The sequence below is a fragment of the Oryx dammah genome, unplaced genomic scaffold (assembly GCF_014754425.2).
Source record: "Oryx dammah isolate SB20612 unplaced genomic scaffold, SCBI_Odam_1.1 HiC_scaffold_4, whole genome shotgun sequence".
NCBI classification, from domain to species: Eukaryota; Metazoa; Chordata; class Mammalia; order Artiodactyla; family Bovidae; genus Oryx; species Oryx dammah.
The window spans coordinates 20534691-20547083 of record NW_024070188.1 but is presented as its reverse complement, the minus strand read 5'-3'; the positions used below and the strand labels follow the sequence as shown (position 1 = coordinate 20547083).

General features: G+C 38.8%; 1 non-coding gene across 1 annotated transcript; it reads left to right on the top strand.

Annotated features, from left to right (window-relative positions):
* Positions 1 to 10461: 10461 nt before the first annotated feature.
* On the top strand, positions 10462 to 10534 carry TRNAE-CUC. The gene has a single exon. It is a non-coding gene; the product is annotated as a tRNA-Glu (tRNA).
* The last annotated feature ends 1859 nt before the right edge of the window (positions 10535 to 12393 follow it).

The window sequence follows — 12393 nt, the reverse complement described above, 5'->3', positions numbered from 1 at the left end:
ATTTTGTCCACTTCCTTTCTTTTTGGGAGTGCCTGCCCATGGAAGTACATGTGTATACACACACACACACACACACACACACACTCTTGTCTGCTCCTCCATACTGCCCTCTGGGAAGGTCTGTGAATTTCAGCCCTGTTGAGATCAGGGGGGTGAATCTATCTAATTCTGTGGTACAGTATTAGAAACATATTGTTGCTCCACATTTAAGCCACATTCTTTCATATCAACTTAAAGACTAATAAAGGTGATATTTTAACCCTAATGCAGCTTACTCTTTTGCATTATTTCTCAAGTGGCTCAGAAAGCTACATGAGTGGGAGAGACTGGTATTAATTATTGAGTTCATGTACTGATTATAACAAGTATCTTTTAAAGCATCTCTGCTTTAGAGAGGAGGTCCAAGAAACACAGAATTATTCTCAGAACCTATTTGTAAATAAGATTACTGACTGTTATTTCCTACAGCAAAGTCATTTGAATAAAAGTAGTGCTGAAATGAAATTGTTGGGAGTTCAATTATTAATATAGAATTCCTCTGACCTTTACTACATATATAATTATTAATGTTAAATTTAATTTGGGCTCTTTTATAAATGAGTTTTCCTCATTCTATAATATTAAGCCATGGAAATTTATTTCAGTTTAAAAAATAATTATATAACATTTATACAGAAAAGTGTATGAGCTGTAAATGTCCACTAACATGAATTAAGTTATTTAATTCTTTGAGTTATCACTGGACATCCACTGTTCAAAATGTAAATTCCTGTGTGGAAAAGAATATGACGATTTTGCTTCTATATTTGTTGATTTGTTAATGAAATCGAGGAAGCTCTGACATCCACTAATATTTTGGTTCCCCTTTCTCTTCCTAGCCATGCAGCAATGCAGACACCTCCCAACATGTGAACGACCTCTTATTGACTGTGTGGGGGCTCTTACCTCATCCTTATCTGCCCTCATGCATGTGTAAGTATATGAAGGTCCATAGAGAGAAGCTGTCAATCTGATGATACTCTTAAATTTCTTTAGGGGCTTAGGAGGATTGGAGGGAAAAAAGGAAAATTTTAATCACCTTTATTTTTTTTCATTTTAAATGATTTGAGTTAAATTTCAAAGATGAATCCTCCAGCTTACTTATGGAGAGCTGCAGCTTTGCTTGATTAACTCTAATCTAAATACAATCAACCCTTCTTCTAAACCATACGCGTGCACATTTTCCCCACATAAATTTGCATGTACTAAATGTTCCTTTAACCACTTAGTGAATGCTTAGTAAGGCCTTTCCAGGGACTTAGAAATGCAAAAAACGAACCCGAAACAGAATTAGGACAGAGTGATCAACTCTAGAGTAAATTTCGGAAGTAAATTTGGGAGCACAGAAGTGTGTCCCTGCTTGCTCCCTCAGTCATGTCCGACTCTCTGTGACCCCCGTGAACTGTAGCCCGCCAGGCTCCTCTGTCCGTGGGATTTTCCAGGCAAGAATACTGGAGTAGGTTGCCATTCTGTTCTCCAGAGGATCTTCCCGACCCAGGATCAAGCCCCCGTCTCCTGAGAAAGTGCTAAAGATCCAATAGAAAAGACTTCACAATTAACAGTGTGGGAAGCATTCTGGAAGGAGAAGAGTTTATTTACAGAGGATCTGGGAGTTCGAGGGGCACAAAGGAACAAGTAAAGGTGAAATTCAGAGGTGAGGAGATAGAAATGGGGACAGACAGTTAGGTGGAAATGAGGGTAGGGTGAAGGATGGAGGACCCTAAGGCTTGCATTTTGGGTGACTAGGCTGTGTGACATGAAGATAATTAACTGGTTCCAAGTTTTCAAAATGAATTACAAGTAAATGCTACTTTGGACATATCTGAACTTCAATAATTTTTAGAATATTTTTGGGAATGCTATTAGGGTCAATTCTGCTTGCTACCCGGCTTCCCAGGTGGCACTAGTGAGGAAGAACCCGCCAATGCAGGAGACAGAAGAAATGCGGGTTCGATCCCTGGGTAGGGAAGGTTCCCTGGAGAAGGGCATGGCAACTCATTCCAGTATTCTTGCCTGGAGAATCCCATGGACAGATGAGCCTGGGGGGCTACAGTCCACGGGGTCGCCAAGAGTTGGACAAAACTGAAGCGACTCAGCATGCATGCACTGCTCGTTACCAATTAGAAGGGAGAAATGTTGGAGGGAGAGGATGACAGGAAAGAGTTTGTACATCAGAAAGTCAGAAAATGCATTTCACTAATACCTGGGTGTTGGAAAAGATCCTGGTGCTGGGAAAGACTGAAGGCAGGAGGAGAAGGGGGCAACAGGATGAGATGGTTGGATGGCATCACCGACTGGATGGACTTGAATTTGAGCAACCTCCGGGAGTTGAGGATGGACAGGGAAGCCTGGCGCGCTGCAGTCCATGGGGTTGCAGAGTCAGGCACCACTGAGCGACTGAACTGAACTGAATACCTGGGTGGTGATCATTAGAGCTACTCTTTTATAATATGTGAATATGATTTTACATTGTTTTCAAATTTTGGTTCTGTGCTCTTTTTTTCTAAGTAATATGGAAACTATCACACTTTGGGAATCATACTTTGTAATTTCTTTATTTACTCCCCCATATATCACTATATAGTACAGAATGTTACATGTTTTGTTATAGCTATCAGTTATAGCTATCACTTTTGGGGAGAAACTTTTAAAATCATCCTTCGTTATAACCTTATATTTAGCTACTTAATGCATGTTTGTTGGAGCTACAAAAACAGAAGTAACTTGGACAGTGGAGGCTCAAGCGTTGCTATGGTCTATGAACCCATGGAAGGCCAGAGTACACACATCATTTCCTGGCATGGAAACCAAACAGGTCTACATGAACATTCACTCCTGTTGCCCTGGGCTGCAAATATCCAACACAAATGCTTACACCTCCTCTCTACCCCAAAGAGAGCATTCTCTGTGAAATAACAGAATATGCCAAGAACTGTCAAAGCCAACAGCCATAGATGTTAATAAGTTTTCTTGATTTTTTTCACCTGCAAGTCCAGCTTCAATAGGCTTTAGACTAGCAGTGGAGTGTAGGTTTTCTTTTCTAGGTGACACTGTCAACCTTAATGTGTGTCTTGTTGATGTGGAAAAGGAAAAAAAAAAACCCAGACACTAAGTATTTTCTGTTATTTGCACATTTGCCTCTATATGTTTTACTTTGTGTGAAAACTGTTGTTAACACTTCATGATCTCCAGATCCCAGAAGGGATATTTTTAATGAACAGAGAAGCAAGCAATATGGTGCTGAGTGACGATTACTTAGCAATGATGTTCAGTTTTTAAAATGATTTTTAAACACAATTTTAAAATAGTTGTAGATTTACAAAAAAATTACACGGATAGTACTGAGTTCTCATATAATTTTTTCCCAGTTCTCTCCGCCATTAACATCTCACATACCAACATCTGAACCAATGTTGGTATATTATTATTATCAAAAGTACATGCTTTGTTCAGAATTCCTTAACTTTCCCTAATGTCCTTTTTTATTCCAGGATCTCATTCAGGATACTGCATCACATTTAATCACTCTTTCTCCTTAGGCTACTTTTGCAGATTGGACATTTGTGCCAAGTAATAGGAACTAAGAGGAATGAGCCCTTAGTGGGTGGATTTACATTAACTGGGCCAGACGGTGGGCTGTGTTCATGTTTTTTGTTGCTACAGGAGCCTTAACATTTCTTTAGTGCCCTTGTTCTTGTCTCCCTTCCTGACTTGAGGCTTCCCTAAGTCCTTGCTCTCAGAGATAGTCTGTGTCCCACAGCTCTTTCAGCTGCAATCAATCCACTGATACTAAACTGGAGCCCTGTGGGTTTTGTGATAAATCCTGGAAGTGAAATAGCATTCTATAATCTTATGATTAAATCTCAGTCTTTCAGTGTGCTGTGACTTTCCCAAATATTTCTCAATGGTGAAATTCTCCCATCCCAATCCTGCTTCCAACTCCTTTTTCTCACTGCGATATTGCCAATTTATTTTCTTGAAGCTCTGATCTCTAGAGTGTGCTTTTCCCCCCTTTTGTTGAGTCCTTTCAACAAATACTTGTTTGACATCTACTGTGTTCGAGGTACTGCTTTGTCACTAGGGAAATGATTTAGTATTGAGAAAAAAGTTGATGTTGCAGGAGAAATTAAGGATAATATCTGGAATGATGTCCTCGATTAAGAGGTAAGAGGATGTGACTTAATTTACAAGTGGAGAGATTGACTTTAGACAGGAGCTTGCACACTGGACGCTAGGAGCTTGTAACAGGAAGGAAGACAGTAATTTGGCCCAGATGCAAGTAGTTTGGTTGATTCGGCCTCATAAGGGATTGAAGCCAGGAAAGTCACTGGAAAAACAAATAATTCCTTTCTCTTTTTCTGATTCTTGGGCATCGTGGTTTCTTGTAACTCTCCCTGTTTGCTTCATTCTCCATTCTCTTTGAAGTCTGATATGCAATCCTTAAGCAGGGCTATGATAGGAAATGGCTCCACCATAATTCTTTCAGGTCATCAACCTAAGAGCTTAAAGCTGCTGTTCAGTTTCAATTATAAACTTCTGGAAGAAAGAACCACACCATTTTCCCATCTGAGGTTAGCGGTCTACCATGGTTTCAGTTATTTACAGTTGGTATTTTGCCCCACTGCTCACTTTGCAGGCACTGTGAAGACCCTCTTCCTGAGAAGCACATATAAGCAGGTTCTAAAAGGGGATGTGGAGTCGGGGAGGAAATGGTTCCAATTTCTAGCTCTGTGTGTGTGTGAGTATCTGTGTGTGCACGTGTATCTGTGTGTGCACAGGCGGGCAGGGCGTGCGTATAAAACATCCAAAGTCAATCTGTATCTTTCATTTATCATCCTTAAAAATACCTATCGCTCTGCTCAAGTGCATTTAGAATCTCATTTTGGAATTAAGAACCCAAGAAAAAGGAAATTGTATTTTAAATTATGGCTTGAATTATTAATGCATAGTTTAAATTAGCATAGTTTAAGTTACTGGTGTGCATTCTCTTACTAAATTTAAATTCCTCACTTAAAATATTGTTGAATATTGTCAGGCAAATTGTACGCTGCAGGGCTGAACCATGGCCCCTGTAGGTGCTGAAGCAATTCTTCTGCTTCTAGTTCTTTCACCATACCTCCCAGCCCCCCAGTTTTTAAAAAGCTAGCTGTTCACCCCATATGGAATCTGTTGTTATGCTTGATGACCACTTAAGACAAAAATGAATGCTTCTTTGTCCTAACACTTGGTTACACTGGCTGAATTATTTAGATGGTTAGACACTCTTGGAATTATCCCCCCAAAATCCTGTCCACTTGGAAAAAAAGCTAAATTCCGTTAAAGTAAAATGCCACAGGAAAAAATTCTACTTTGGATTTATGAATATTAACATTTCTTTAATTATAAAGTACTGTGATTTCACTATCTATCCAGAAAGAAATGTTCGGTAAGTTTAGGAAACTGCTTTCATTTGGTAAGAGACTTAAATGGAAATAAAAGTGGAGAAATAGATATTTTTTCTGTCAGTGAAGTTTTATTGGCCCATGTGGCTTCCAACTGTCCCCTAGTATTGATCCACCCTTTTTTCCTTGGTGATAGAGTCTACAGTTCTTATCTAGGCACAGGCAAAAGAAATAAAGACTGCATTTTCTGGTCCTCACCTCTTGTAGCTGGATGTGACTGTTAATAAGTTCCTGTAAAAAAAAAAATAAGTTCCTGTATTAAACTTCCAGAAAATTTCCTTAAAAGGAGCATTTGTCCCCTTTATCTCTTCTTTTTTCCCCACTAGCCAGAATTTGGATGTGATGGCCAAGCAGTAATATTGGGTCATGAAATGTGCTGTGTGCTAAGCTACTTCAGTCATGTCCAACTCTTTGCAGCCCTATGGACTGTGGCCCACCAGGCTCCTCTGTCCACAGGATTCTCCAGGCAAGAATACTGGAGTGGACTGCTCTGCCCTCCTCCAGGGGATCTTTCCAACCTGGGGATCAAACCCACGTCTCCTTCGTCTCTTGCATCTGCAGGTGGGTTCTTTACCACTGGAGCTACCTCGGAAGCCTGGGTTCATGAAATAGAAGCCACACATTGAGGATGCAGAGCAGCAGAATCAAAGTAAGGAGCATGGGTCCCTAACACTTCTGAGCTTTCTCACTTGCTCAGATCACTTTGTTCTATGTTAGTTATCTGTCGCCACAGTAATGCTGAGTAAGAAATGTTCACAAAACCTCAGCAGCACGTGATAATACCTACGTCTCACACATATGTGGGATTCAGCTGGTCTGAGGCTGGGCCACCTTCTGGGGGTCAGCAGAGGGTTGGCTGATCTAGGCTGGGTTCGAGGGGGCCAATTTTTGACTCAGCTCTGCTTGGTCTGCGTTTCATTCTCCACCAGAGCAGCGGGAGCACATCCTTATCAAGTCATGATGGAGGAACTCAAGAGAGTGAAACATGAAAGGTCCCTGAAGGTGTAAGCTTGGACCTGGAACACCAGCCCTTCTGCCTCGTGCTATTGGCCCAGATTCAAGGGAGTGGATTCTACCTCTTTAGTGAGAGGAATGACAAGTTACAAAACAAAGGGGGTGACCGTGGGAAGAGTGGAGAATATAGAGGCCACTTCTGCAATCTCTCACGTTTTAGACTTCTTTTAGGTATAAGAGCAAACTTCTGTCTTGTTGAAGCTTCTGTAACTTAGCTTCATTTTTTAAAAGATAGAATGCTTTATTGAGTATTTAAAATATCATTTTGAGATGAACAAAATTAGATAAAGATTAGATAAAAATTCTAAGCTGAAAGTCTGTCAATGGTAGTTTCATTTTCATTGTAGGCAGCTGACCCTAATCTTCACTGATTTATTGAGTTCCCACTGGAATGTGAACTTCATGAGGGCAAAGATGTTTCTTTTTCAAATCACTGTTTATGTCCACAGAATGGAATAATGCTTGTTCTGTAGTAGACTCAATACTTTTTGACAAAGTAGATAAATGATATGGCAATTAAGCTCAATATTTTAGGAAAGAACTCATCTGTAGAAAGAATGCAAGCATGAAAAGTGGTGATGAACAATTTAAAAAAAAAAACAGGATTATAAATAGCTTTAGAACTCATGGCTCAGACAGAAAAGAATCTGCCTGTAATGCAGGAAACCGGGTTTGATCCCTGGGTCGGGAAGATCCCCTCGAGAAAGGAATGGCTGCCCACGCCAATATTCTTGCCTGGAGAATTCCATGGACAGAGGAGCTTGGTGGACCACAGTGACAGTAGCAAAGAGTTGGACATGACTGAGCAACTAACACTAGTTAACTAACTAGATTGCTATACAATAAATATTTTTTAAAATGTGGATGTATCTTAAAATAATTTCGTGACTGTAGCTGATAATATAATTGGGCTCACTCAGCTCCCATTCCAGTCACTTTTAACTTGACTTCTAGAAATGTAAAGACTGTAAAGCTAAAATCTACATTCCACACTCTCTAGCCACCAGTGTCCCCCAGGCTACCTAGGTTTCATCACGTTGGCTCGCCTACACTTGATCTGGAGGAAGCGGTGAGCACACGGGTTTGGGGAGGTGGCTGTGCACAGTTTCCTGAAGACGGGTGGCTGAGGCGCCCAGTTTTCCTGGGTCGGACACGGCGAGGCTTCTGACTTGGGATCGCAGGATTAGACTGGAGGGGCAGTGCAGCTGTGTCTCCCCTTTAGTTCCAGGGCTGTCTCTCAGCTTTTCTCCCGTATGCTCTCTTCCTGGCTGTATGATATTTCAACCTAACACGTGGACACTCCAAGATATTCCGTAGACTACATAATATTTTCTAAAAGAGCTTTCTTTTCACAAACCAAAAAAGAGGAGATTCAGTTGTCTGTATTCATTTTCAGAAATGCCAGGAGATTTGATCAATTTTATTAGCACCACATTTGCTAGAGTGCCATTTTTATAGACCTTTAGTCAAAATGTTGTGGAAAGTTATTTTTGATTAAAGATAGAGGCTGAGCAACTTCATAAATAGGTATATTTTATAAACATCTTTGATTTTTGTTTACTTTAAAAATATATCTTAGTAGGAAAAAAGTGATGTTATAAAATGGGCCATGATTAAAGAATCAAGAAGTAAAAATTATTAATATTTCAAATGTATTTTATGGTAATTCTTTTCTATACCCAGATAGCATGAAGGTCAAATTTTGTTTCTTTTTTCTATATGCCCTTTCCTGTATTCTTGAACAGATTTTTATCCCACATAGAATACTGATAAACTTGAAAATTTGGAAATGCATTTAGTTTTGGTGACCTTTTTGATAATGTGTCTATACAAATAAAGTAAGTTGACTTTGTGAACACTTCTGTTTATTTTGGGAAAAAGAGATATAAATGACAATATGGAATTGTAAGAAAAATAAGTAGAATTTACACATGTGAGCTTACACCTGGCTTTCTCAACCTCAGCACTGATGGCATTTTGGGTTTGGTAACTCTTTGTTGTGAAAGGTGTCGTGTTCATTGTAGGATATTAGCAGTATCCTTGGCCTCTCCATACTAGATGCCAATAGCATAAACCTTCCCAAGTTGTGATGATCAAAATTGTCTCCAGGTGTTGCCAAATGTGCCCTGGGGGACACAATCACCACCCACCTCCCAATAAGAGACACTGTGTTACACAAACATATAAAACATGGAAGCAACTTCTAGTGAAGTGCTTAACGATATTCTTTCAAGATCTTGAAAAAGGGCTTCCCTGATAGTTCAGTTGGTAAAGAATCCGCCTGCAATGCAGGAGACCCTGGTATTCCTGGGTCGGGAAGGTCCACTGGAGAAGGGATGGCCTACTCACTCCAGTATTCTTGGGCTTCCTTTGTGATTCAGTTGGTAAAGAATCCGCCTGCAATGCAGGAGACCTGAGTTTGATCCCTGGATTGGAAAGACCCCCTGGAGAAAGGAAAGGATACTCACTCCAGTATTCTGGCCTAGAGAATTCCATGGACCATATAGTCCATGGGGTCACAAAGAGTTGGACATGACTGAGCAACTTTCACTTTCAAGATCTTGAAAAGCATCTTAATACATGAAATATGCACCATAGAAACACCTTAGTATCATATCAAGGGCTTGTAATGATACAGATACATCTTTTTCACTCTATTGCACTCATTATGTAAATTTTTTTCTCACATCAGATCCAAATGAGCAAGTTATCAACTTAATAAAGACAAAAAAGCCAGGCACGAATACAATGAAAAAACAAAACAAAACTGGAAGCACCTAGCAATTACCTGTGATTCATTTTTGTTGTTGTTGTTTTCTGTGATTCATTTTTGAACCTGTGGTGTTTTTATTTTAATTCCTAAGGATATTTTAAACAGTTGAAATCTAGCCCTCGGGATGAAATGAAAAATTATTTCCTTCTTTTCCCAGCAGCTGCAAAGAAAAATGACTGTTTACCTGAGTTTCATTCTCAAACCAAGTTGGGTGGCCTTTGGGCTGTATTGTCACTATTGTTTGTTTATATGTTCTATGATCTTTGAAAGTGCTTCAGGGTTGCAGGAGCAGTTTTCAGACCCTAGAAATAATAATTAAGCTTGAAACACTCAGTAAAAACAAAAACTTTTTCTGACCCAACAAACATTTGTTTGAAGCACAACATCAAAAATTTTATGTTGGAATGAAAGTTTCAATATTTAGGACCCAGAGACGCTTTTAAAGTATTATTCCAGAGTGACAAAGTAAAGATGTGATTACAAACATAGACATTTGGTTTATTTAGGTAATTAAATAAACTACCTGACTTTTAAAAATAGCTAGAAATTCAAGAGATCCAAATTTTTATTCTACTACTGAAACAACTTAAAGCCAATGATTTTGAGAAGAGAGAGAGGAAACAAATTAAAAAAAAAATAACTCTCTGGTTCCACATATTTTTGCAGGTATCTTACTTATATTATTTCTTGTCACCTAAAACTCCTCTCTGTCTGAGTCCTTCACCCTCAGATTAGCTTGCTGGATCTGGCCAACGAATCTTAATTGAGATCCGTGCATGAGACTCAGAGAGGAGGTCCTGAGAATTCTATAAGAAGGCACATGCATGCATATGTGCCAAGTCACTTTCGTTGTGTCTGACTCTTTGCGACCTCATGGACTGTAGCCTGCCAGTCTCCTCCGTCCGTGGGACTTTCCAGGCCAGGATACTGGAGTGGGTTGCCATTTCCTCCTCCAGGGGATCTTCCTGGCCCAGGAATGGAACCTGCGTCTCTTATGTCTCCTGCACTGGCAGATAGGTTTTTTACCACTGAGCTGCCAGGGAAGCCCCAGTATTTAAATACAGATGCATGTGTGTGTGTGTGTGTTGCTGAGAAGTAAGGTAGGGTGATGAATAAAATATGAAGCATGAAATATTTTATTTTAGGATAAAACTGCGTGGAGAAGGTGGGATTCAAATACAAGCTTAAGGGACTTCCCTGGTGGTCTAGTGGGTAAGACTCCTCACTCTCAATGAAGGGGGCCCAGGTTCGATCCCTGGTCAGGGAACTCAATTCCATATGCTTCAGCTAAATATCTTGTATGCTGCAACAGAGACTGGGGACAGCTAAATAAATAAATATTTAAAAAAATACAAGTTTAAGAGGAAAGGGGATTATGCACAATTTCCAGCTGTCAAAGAAGAGCTAGTTCAGGTATGTGTCAATTTCATCATATATTGAAATTCTGGTTCAAACACAAACTTGTTTGTAATATATTAACCTGTGGGTATTTTAACATTAGTTTCTGTTTTTATTGCTATTTACTTCCTTTTTCTTTGGGTTTAATTTGCTGTTGTTTTTCTGCCTTCTTGGGAAAACATTTTTAGCATTGTTTGTTTGTTTGTTTTCTTCTAACTTTCACTTTGTATCTAACAAATTTCCTCAAAACTCTAGTTGATATCCACAAATATCCATACATTTTGATATGTAATATTTCATTATCTTTCAAAGATTTTATGTCCAATATGTTGTTTTGAACATGGATTTTTCAGAAATGCCTTGTTTAATGCATTTCCAACATTTGGGAGATTTTTTTGTTATTGTTATCGATTTCTAGTTTAATTATAGTATCAAGCAAACATTCTGAATGATTTCCATTATTTGACAAGTTTTTTGACCTAATACATCATCAGTATTGGCAAACGTTCCATGTGCATGTGAGAAAGACATGGAATGTACAGTTTAACCTGACAAACTTGTCCTTTCCCAGCTCCCTCCCAATGTCCCTTCACAGGCTTTGACTTCATTCATCTGCTTCGTGGCTACTCCAGTCCTGACATCTGCTTCCTAGAGGAGGATATGGACTAACACAACCTGCTTACTCTCTATTGCCTTTTGTGCAACTGTTACAATGTATTTATTTGCTCATTTTTTTAAAAAAAATTGAAGTATGGTTGATTTATAATATTACTTGCACCTATGTTTTAAATCCTATAAGACATTATTGTTTTTTATAGTCAGTATCTATTTGTATTCATTTATGCAGAAATTTACTTTTTAAAGAATTGGTCTTTATTTCTCCTCGCATTTTCATGGCCCCGAACTCCTAGGATTGGAATCATATTTTATTATGGCTTAAGAACCCCTTTGGTTTTTCCTTTAGTGCAGGTCTCTTGCTGATAAGTTTTTTACTTTATCATTCATTTGAAAATATTTTTATTTGGGCTTCATTAAAAAAAAATCTTTGCTAGCTATATAATGTTAGGTCTCTGCCAGCATCCATGAAACTGTGGCAGACTAACTTGCTAGCTTGCAAATAAGGTACAACCTCAGACTACTCACAGTTCTTGGTTATTACTGCCTGAAATTATAATTTTATTTGCCTACTTGTATACATTATCCAGCTCCTTCTCTAGAATTTAAGATTTATGAAGGCAGAGACTTGATTTCTTTTCACCCTTTATCTTCAGGATGTAAAGCAATCCTTGGCATATAGTAGACACTCAAAAAATTTGCTGACTGAATAAGAAAATAAATGAAAATCTTTTCTTACACATATTACTAGCATAACGTTTCAAAAATCTATAGAGCCATTCTCCTCATCATAACCTAAAGGCAAACCAAATCTTATTTTCTCAGTGCTACCTAGATCATTTTTCTTCCTGACTCAAATGTTTCTTAGTCTCATCTCAGCATAATCATATTAGTCACCATTTCATCCTAAGCACATTGGTTACACGTGTTCCTGTTGTAGGAGTTTTGAGCATTGTGGGTAATCTACTTAAGAAGACAAATGGTGATACTATGAAATATGGAGTAAATTGCTTCTCAGTCTAGTGCAGGCTTTACTCTTGCAGTGTATCCTTTAGCTAGTCACTTAACCTTCTACATCTCAGTTCCTTAATCTTTAAAATAGGGATAATGATA